Source organism: Periplaneta americana, chromosome 8 (assembly GCF_040183065.1).
Source record: "Periplaneta americana isolate PAMFEO1 chromosome 8, P.americana_PAMFEO1_priV1, whole genome shotgun sequence".
Taxonomy (NCBI): Eukaryota; Metazoa; Arthropoda; class Insecta; order Blattodea; family Blattidae; genus Periplaneta; species Periplaneta americana.
In genome coordinates, this window is record NC_091124.1 from 63,928,341 (window position 1) to 63,937,316 (window position 8,976).

At 35.4% G+C, this 8,976-nt stretch overlaps 1 protein-coding gene across 2 annotated transcripts in view; it reads left to right on the forward strand.

Moving 5' to 3' along the window:
• The window catches only part of LOC138704766 (uncharacterized), a 466,235-nt gene extending 457,487 nt beyond the window's left edge, over positions 1-8,748 (forward strand). For both annotated transcript variants that reach the window (XR_011333426.1, XR_011333427.1), the window contains one exon: positions 8,634-8,748. The gene's annotated coding sequence lies outside the window, so the exon portion shown is untranslated. The remainder of the gene's footprint in view (positions 1-8,633) is intronic.
• The last annotated feature ends 228 nt before the right edge of the window (positions 8,749-8,976 follow it).

The window sequence follows — 8,976 nt, forward strand, 5'->3', positions numbered from 1 at the left end:
CTCTATGTGCTGACACTTTATCAACTAAACCACACCGGATTCCAGTTCCGATGTCTGATCGAATCCCCTCAGTTTAATTTCTACCTCTCAGTTTTCCCTTTGGTGGCCTACCTTCATGTACTGTGTCACAGAATATGTGACAGTGGCACAATGTCCAACGCACTACGTACAGAGGCGCATTCATTACGAGAGAGTTTTTTTCTGTTCTATTCATTCTTCATCAAATGGTAACGCAGAATTGCTGCACGGAAATATCACATCTACTTCGGTACGTCATAATGATATGATATGCGTAAGTAATCACTTAGTGATTCAAGACGGCGCTCATCCCGTCGGATCCCGGCCACTTAGTCGTAATGAGTGCACCTCTGCACATAGTGGGTTGGACATTGTTCCACTGTCACACACTCTGTGACACAGTGCATGAGGGTAGGCCACCAAAGGGAAAACTGAGAGGTAGAATTTAAACTGAGAGGATTCGATCCGGCATCGAAGCTGGAATCCGGTGTGGCTTTGTGGATGAAGCATCAGCACGTAGAGCTGAAAACCCGAGTTCGAGTCCCGATGCCGGAGAGAGTTTTTCTCTGTTCTATCCATTCTTCATCATATGGTAACGCAGAATTCCTGCACGGAAATATCATATGTACTTCGGTACATCATAATACCTAAATATATTGATATTCTTCGTATATGCATGTGTGATCGTTCTCATATTATAGGTATACATATTTTCGCTCTTCCACTTACAGCGAGAAGTAACTCATAAATTAATTATAAAAATATACATTAAACTAGCAACTAGAGTGTCGTCTTCATGCCCTTTCGACAGTAATTACGTGTTCAGGATAGATAAGGAGTTTCCAAGTTGAATTATTGATGGTGGTCATAGACGACGGTGGGGAAAGTTTATGAGGACAATTCTGCACAACTTCTCCATAAATTGCAATCATCCATATCACCGGAACAGAAATGACAGGAAGTTTCTGAATCGCACAAGACTCCCAGATGACCAACTGTAGGGGATTGCTAAAGTGAAAGTCCAACCGCAGAAAATCCCGCCAGCTGACTCATCAGTAAGCCAATCGACAGTCACCGAGAAAATATAGGCTTTTTAATAAGTACCTGACACGAGATACTTTAAGAAACAAAATTAATAAACTGTTCATGAATACTACACGTACTGCCTCATTATACATTTCACGAAATAATTTTATTAATAGAATTATTGTTGCCAACCGTAAGAATTTTTCCATAATGTCAGGGAATTTGTATTTTACCTATATGTTCAGAAATTATAATTAAAAATATGATTTTCTAGTGAGTTTCTTTGTTATTTACAGATATTAGAAAAATAATAGAAAAATTGAAGCGTTGGCCCGAATAACGGTCTATGTTACAATCTGCTAGTAATTGTGCAGAAGGAAAAAAATGTTACAGTACATCGTAATTCCGCTAATAAATTTATTATCGGACGGGCTACATAGACCTTTATTCCATCAATATGTTTTTACATTAAGCGAAGTGTACAGTTGTATATTATTTAAAGTCATATTACACATCATAAAATATGTTTGTAACATTTTTAACTCCACAGAAATACTACTGGGGAATACAGACAATAAACAGTTTTATACAATCAGAATATGATGCCATTTACAAAATCAATAAAAAGGTTAAATTATGAACAAAATGATTGACGTTTATTTTTAAATGCTATATATTAATATGAATTAACACCATATAATTTATTAAATATATTATTTTAATGTACCGAAGTACATATGCTATTTCCATGCAGATATTTTTAGATTTATTTTTTATTTATTTATTTAACCTGGTAGAGATAAGGCCGTCAGGCCTTCTCTGCCCCTCTACCAGGGGATTACAACTATAACATGAACAATAAGATTACAATTAATATTAAATTTACAATTACAATTACAATTACAATAAAAATTAAAGTACGACAAGAATACCTGATTAATGAAAGCTAGACATTTTATCATAGAAGTTAAGAACAAAGAATATTTTTGTATTTACTAAATTACAAATTAAACCTACAATAACAAAATTCTATAGTGATGAAATTACCGGATATTGAGATATTTTGTGGTAGATTAAAAGAACTATTTACAAGAAACCATGTCTGAACGAGTCTCAATTACTGACCAAGTGCCTAGTAAGTTTGCGTTTGAATTGAATTTTATTTCGACAGTCCCTGATGCTAGCAGGTAACGAATTCCAGAGTCTTGGCAGGGCTATTGTGAAAGAGGATGAGTATGAGGAGGTGCGATGGGATGGTATTGTTAGTATTGTTTCATGGCGAGAGCGTGTGTTCAGATTGTGGTGGGAAGAAAGGTAAGTGAAGCGAGACGACAGATACGAAGGAATAGAAGAGTTCAAGATTTCGAAGAGAAAGAGAAGTGAATGTAAATTTCTTTTCTTATCTAGTTTAAGCCAATCTATTGCTTCCAGGGATGGGGTAATATGATCATATTTACGAACATTGCTTACAAAACGTACACACAAATTATGAGCACGTTGAAGTTTCATTTTGTTGTCGCTGGAAAGGTCAGTCAGTAAAATGTCAGCATAGTCAAAATGGGGAAATACAAGGGTCTGCACAAGGGACTTTTTTAAGTAAGAGGGAAGATGAACATTTATCCTTTTTAGCACATGAATAATAGAATATACTTTTCTGCAGGTTTCTGTGATTTGCATGTCCCAGTTGAGATTATTATCCATGTGAATGCCAAGATATTTTACCGAAGAACTGAAAGGGATATGCACTGTACTTACTTTAACGGGGGAAATGTCGAGGTGCTTTACAGCGTCGGTTTGCCGTTTGTGTCCTAATATGATTGCTTGTGTCTTTCCAGGATTGATATTAAGATGGAATTTCTTTGTCCATGTCACAATCGAGTCAATGTCTTTGTTCAATTTATCTATAGCGTCATTTATTCGATCTAAGCGGGAAGAGATGTAGCATTGAAGGTCGTCAGCATACAAGTGATAGTTACAATGCCTTACATGAGATGTAATATCACTGACATATATCGTGAACAACAATGGTCCGAGTACCGAACCCTGTGGTATACCTGATGTTATGTTAAACCAGGAAGACCTTCGGTTCCCGGATACAACACATTGTTGTCTTTCCCGTAAGTAGGATTCGAACCAACTCACAGTAGTCTCTGACAAATGCAGATTTCTCAATTTATGGGTGAGCAGGTCGAAATTTACAGAGTTGAAAGCTTTGCTAAGGTCAAGAAGTGTTAGTATTGTTACTTTATTAGAGTCGATTGCTTCACGAATGTCTTCTGTCACTTTAAGTAGAGCAGTGCTTGTGTTGTGTCCAGCTCTGAAACCTGACTGATACTTGTCGAATAGTTTGTGTTCGTTCATGTAGTTAGTAATTTGTCTGTGTACGATTCTTTCCAGTGTTTTTGATATGGCTGGCAGGATACTGATTGGTCTATAGTCGTTCGGGTCGGTGGGAACTTTGACTTTTGGAAGAGGAAGAACGAAAGCTTGCTTCCATATTTTAGGGAAAGTTGAAGTGTTTAAGGAACAATTGAATATGTGTGCAATTGTAGGTATTACTATGTCTTGTATTTTCTGTATGAGTAATATGCTAATGTTGTCTGGCCCTTGAGCTTTCGTCTTGATGCGTCGGATGGCTTTCATTACGTCAATAGGAGTGACGTCAGTAAAATAGAATTTGTCTCGAGTTGGGGGAGCTGAGTCAGGCAAAACTGTGTCTTGTTTCGTTGTGTTGTTTAAGGTCGGGTCCTTTACAAAGTGTTCGTTCAATCGGTCAAGTGGGATGGGTATGTCTGCTTGTTCACTAGCCCTTCCAAGTCCAATAACCTTCAGATTTTTCCATAACTCGGAAGGGGTTGTGTTGGGCTCTATAAGTTTGTAGGAGTATTTCAGTTTAGCGTTTCTTATTAGTTGAGTCGTTCTGTTTCTTAGGTGTTTATATAAGTTAAAATATTCGTCGTTTTTATTGTGGGTGTATTTCCTATAGGCTAAGTCGTGTTCGGACATCAGGCTACGTATTTCAGTCGTCATCCAAGGGGCTGGGGTCTTTCTGGTACGTTTGGTCTTTAATGGTGCGTGTTTGTCATAAAGTTGAAGTATTAACGTATTGAATAAGTCTACTTTCTCGTCTACAGTTCGTAATGTCCAGATCATGTCCAGATATTCTGCGTCATCATACGATGAAAGAGTAATGTAACGGAGAAAAATTCTCTCCGGCGCCGGGATTTGAACCCGGGTTTTCAGCTCTACTATCCACTAAGCCACACCGGATACCCACCCCGGCGTCGGACATAGACATCTATGACGTAGTGCAGAGGGCGGCCACTAGAGGGAACCCAAGAGTTGGAACTTAAACTGAGACGATTCTGTCCGACGCCGGGGTGGATAAATCATTAGCACGTAGAGCTGAAACCCGGGTTCAAATCCCGGCGACGGAGAGAATTTTTCTCAAATAATGATACTATTATTAGAAAATAACTGCAGTATTGAGATGTAGGGACACCATTAAATTAATGAAAGTTGTAACAATAACCAACGAATAAAGAAAATTAAATACTACAGTTGAGAAATTGTTGGGGGATGGAATTTGAATCCCTGCACCGAATATTCAATATCCATCCCAACAGATGGCTTATCTGTTAAATATAAATTTTATTAATAATGAAGACAATAACAATTACAGTTTCTAACGCTGACTGTAAGAGAATAATACATTTTAAACCGCTCCTTTCTGACATCAAGGGCAAGTTGTGAGCACATCTCCTTACAAAAATTTCCACAAATCTGTTCTGAAACGAAATACCGTGATAAAATTCTAAGATAAACTACAGTGGAAAAATACAACATAGACCGACTAATACTGCGTAAAGTGTAAATTAAAATACAACTAATAAGTACCGCAAAAATAAGATACAGGAACTTACATTACTTGGGGGATCTTTCGCACTAACATGGAACTTCGTCTTCCTTGTTGTATACTCAAGACCACTATTTCTCAGCGACTTTCGTGACACATCTTTCCACTTATTAATATTAATTTGTCTGAGTCCTTTTTTTATATTTATTTAGCCAGTCAATATATACCATAGAAAACGTCACTGTCTTGTAGTCATCCATTTCAAGTAATAGATCAATCAAAACCTGATACACAGAGTTCAAGTACCCAGTATTCGTAAAGAGAGCAAACTCCCGTGCAATAACTCTCGATACGATGTAAATGTTCCAACCAAGAAATTGACGGTTGTAACTCGTGTAGAAGCGCCTCTGAAAAAGATATTGAAAAACAATTGTTTGTTACAGCTGTGTAAGATTATACAGAGCATTATTCCATTAAAAACTCGATTTTGAAAAATTGTAACATACACCGTTATTTGGCCCAGCGCTTCAATTATAGATATTAGGTTTAACTTTCTAGAAAAACAAACACACAAAATGTCAAATTGTTAATCAGGTACAGTTTTATCACCGTGGAGATAGTAATAATGGCCGTCGGTCATTTCGTCGCGTTTTAATTTTTTTTTTTTTTTATTTCAGCGTAGACATTTTCCATTTCGTCCCTTAGCAGAACTGTAATGAAAATTTAAATCTGTACTCGCCTATTCTCGAAGACCGATGCTCCTCAAATAGTGTATACGGAATATCTCGTTCTAAATGTATCGTTCATACTGATTCAAGATGTTGGCTATAATTCCTTGCATTTTTGTCTATTTCGTTTTCTTACTACTCTTTCCATTTCTCTTTCTTGCATTAATAGTACGACACATGTAGGTTTTTGTTTTGATACATATACGGCCTTGAAGACGGGTCGGTGTGTCTTTTAAAATTATGTTGCAGTCCACTGTGGTAACATTCTGTCGCAGTTGTAGTTTGTACAGTTCCAAATTGTCGTGCTTCAGTCCATAATTCAGGGGGGAAAGTTGATTTTCTTCAATATAGGTTTCCAGAATATAATCAGAAAATGCAAAATATTCACTAACAGGACGGGCTTCTGACATTAGTAATGCAAACGCATCTGATACCTCTGATGCTGGCAGGGGCACATACAGTACAAGGGGTGAGATTACAGGTTTTGAACCGTCCTGAACTTAAAATAAATTACATATATTGTATTTCTATATATTTGATTCTTTCCATAGATTTTCCTGTTATGTAAAGTAAAGTGTTTTACTATGATATGATATGATATATGTTTGGTCATAGCACTTCTTTACATGTAATGGTGTTCCTCACATTTATGTATCCGGTGCCACCATTAACATATTACAGTAACACATTATTTGCAGCACGCGTCTACACAAATACTCCCAATTACACTATGTACATTTTTTTATTACTTGTTCAGTCTCCCTCCCCTTCAATATTTCTCCTACATTTCATTTGCTATTCTCTATTTTATCATTCATCGTAATATATCTAAAATTATATACGCCTTTCAAACCCCCTTTTTCCTCTAACTACTATTCGCTAAAATTTCAATTTCACTTATTCTCTATAAATTATCATATTGAATTATTTGCCCTATTTGTTCTTTGACCTTTTCTCCTATCTTTCTCTTATATTCATTTACTGTTCCAACGTTCAAATGTTAGTACTAATTTTATGCTGTCACTTGTTCATTTCGCTTAACCCTTTTTCGCTACGGTATTTTCACTCATTCCTATTTGCGCTCACTTTCACTTTCTCACTATTCCACTTACATTTACCTATCATATACAAATAACTGTTGACTATATATATATATATATATATATATATATATATATATATATATATATATATAAGCATTTTTATTAAGCCTATACAAAATTAAACAGAAGTTAAAATTTGTTAAAAATTGGATGTCTGTGAAAAAAAATTACGTTTAAAAGATTTTGTAAGGATATTCATTATAATTTCTATTACAACATAGTATAATATTAATAAATAGGCCGTAAAATAATAACAATAATAATAATACATACATACATACATACATACATACATACATACATACATACATACATACATACATACATACATACATACATACATACATACATACAATTTAAAATACCTATAATATAAATTGTAAACAATTTTATTATTGACCACCACTTTGACAAAATTCTGCGTACGTCACAGGATGCTCATATATAGGAAGGACCAAAAATGTTTAACCACTTACTAATTTCAGACGTTTTGTTTCGGAACTCCTGGCTTGATATACTATTTTATTTAATTTTCCTAATCCAGCTCTGTCTAAGTGAAATTTATACTCTATAATTTGAACACTAGGAAAATTAATTCTGTCAGTATTGCGTGCTTCTATTTCAAAATCTAATAACATTTTTGAAATAATTAAATGTTTTCCACATAATTCGGGGAAAAATTTCTTCAGGAAGCAGCACATGTTATATGTTTAGATATTAGAATTTTAAGAAAAGCAACCAACAACAGGAGTGTTGAAAACATTAACACACAAATGCTTTACTGTCGTACACACTAACCTAAGATGTGAAGAGCCGTTTCCTACGAGATAGGCAACGGAGCGTACAGCTCACAGTGTTGCCAAATCAAGCATATTTTCTTTTTACTTGGTTATTAAACGTGCTGTATTATTTAGCGTCGATGAAATTGGTGACAGTGAGATGGTATTTGGCGAGATAGGCCGCGATTCCGCCATAGATTACCTGACATTCGCCTTACGGTTGAGTAAAACCTCGAAAAAGAAAACAACCAGGTAATTAGTCCACGCGGGAATCGAACTCACGTCAGAGCCCAACTTCAGATCAGCAGGAAAATGCGTTACCGCCTGAACTACGACGATGGCTATGAAGCGTGTTGAATTTTGAACGTATCTACATTTATGAGTCGACTAGACACATTAACGCAAGTGTAAAGAAATACCAATTACCCTCTTTAATATTTTAAATTCTAGATTTAAAATTTACTTTCATTTTTAAGTAGTTTGTTCTATCTTGGAGATAATTCCTGAATGTTTTCATTGGTATAATAATAATAATAATAATAATAATAATAATAATAATAATAATAATAATAATGCATAAAAACTACACAAAAGGAAATCCTCCTTTTCTTTTTACAATAATTGCATACTACGAATAGTATAATGCACTAAACACTCAATTTTACTTTCTCACACCCAATACTTTTCACATTTATTCATTCATTTCATTCATTCATTTGGTGTTCTGCCCAAGGGCAGGTCTTTCACTGCTAACCCAGCTTTCTTCAATCTCTCCTGTTTTCTGCCTTCCTCTTTTCTCCTCATATGATCCATATATCTTAATGTCGTCCATCATCTGATTTCTTCTGCCCCGAACTCTTCTCCCGTTCATCATTCCTTCCAGTAAATCCTTCAGTAGGCAGTTTCTTCTCAGCCAGTGACCAAACCAATTCCGTTTCCTCTTCCGATCAGTTTCAGCATCATTCTTTCTTCACCCATTTTTTCGAACACAGCTTCATTTCTTATTCTTCCTATCCACTTACATGTTCCATTATTCTCCATATCCACATATCAAATGCTTCTATTATTTTCTTTTCATTTCGTCGTAATGTCCATATAAGGTATATTTTTGTTTCATTTGCAGCTACACCAGTAAGGACAGCCACTTCAACAATATGGAAAAACTGTCTGATCGACTTGTCCGAATTCGACTGCATTCTGCGATCTTCCACCAGTTCAAGTCGCCAAGGTACAAGAGCATGATTCAATATTCTTTTTACAAATAGGGATACATACTTGATCCTCCAGATTGGTTTGATACTCCTAAGTATATTGCTTTTAATTTGCAAGAAATCAATTATTGTGTTATCTGTGAAGAATTATCTTTCATTAGATGCTCATCGTGTAAACATGTTTTGTTTTGAGAATTTTTTCAATTTTCCCGATGGTCATTTTTCTAAATGTAATGATTATATGTACCATAAAAC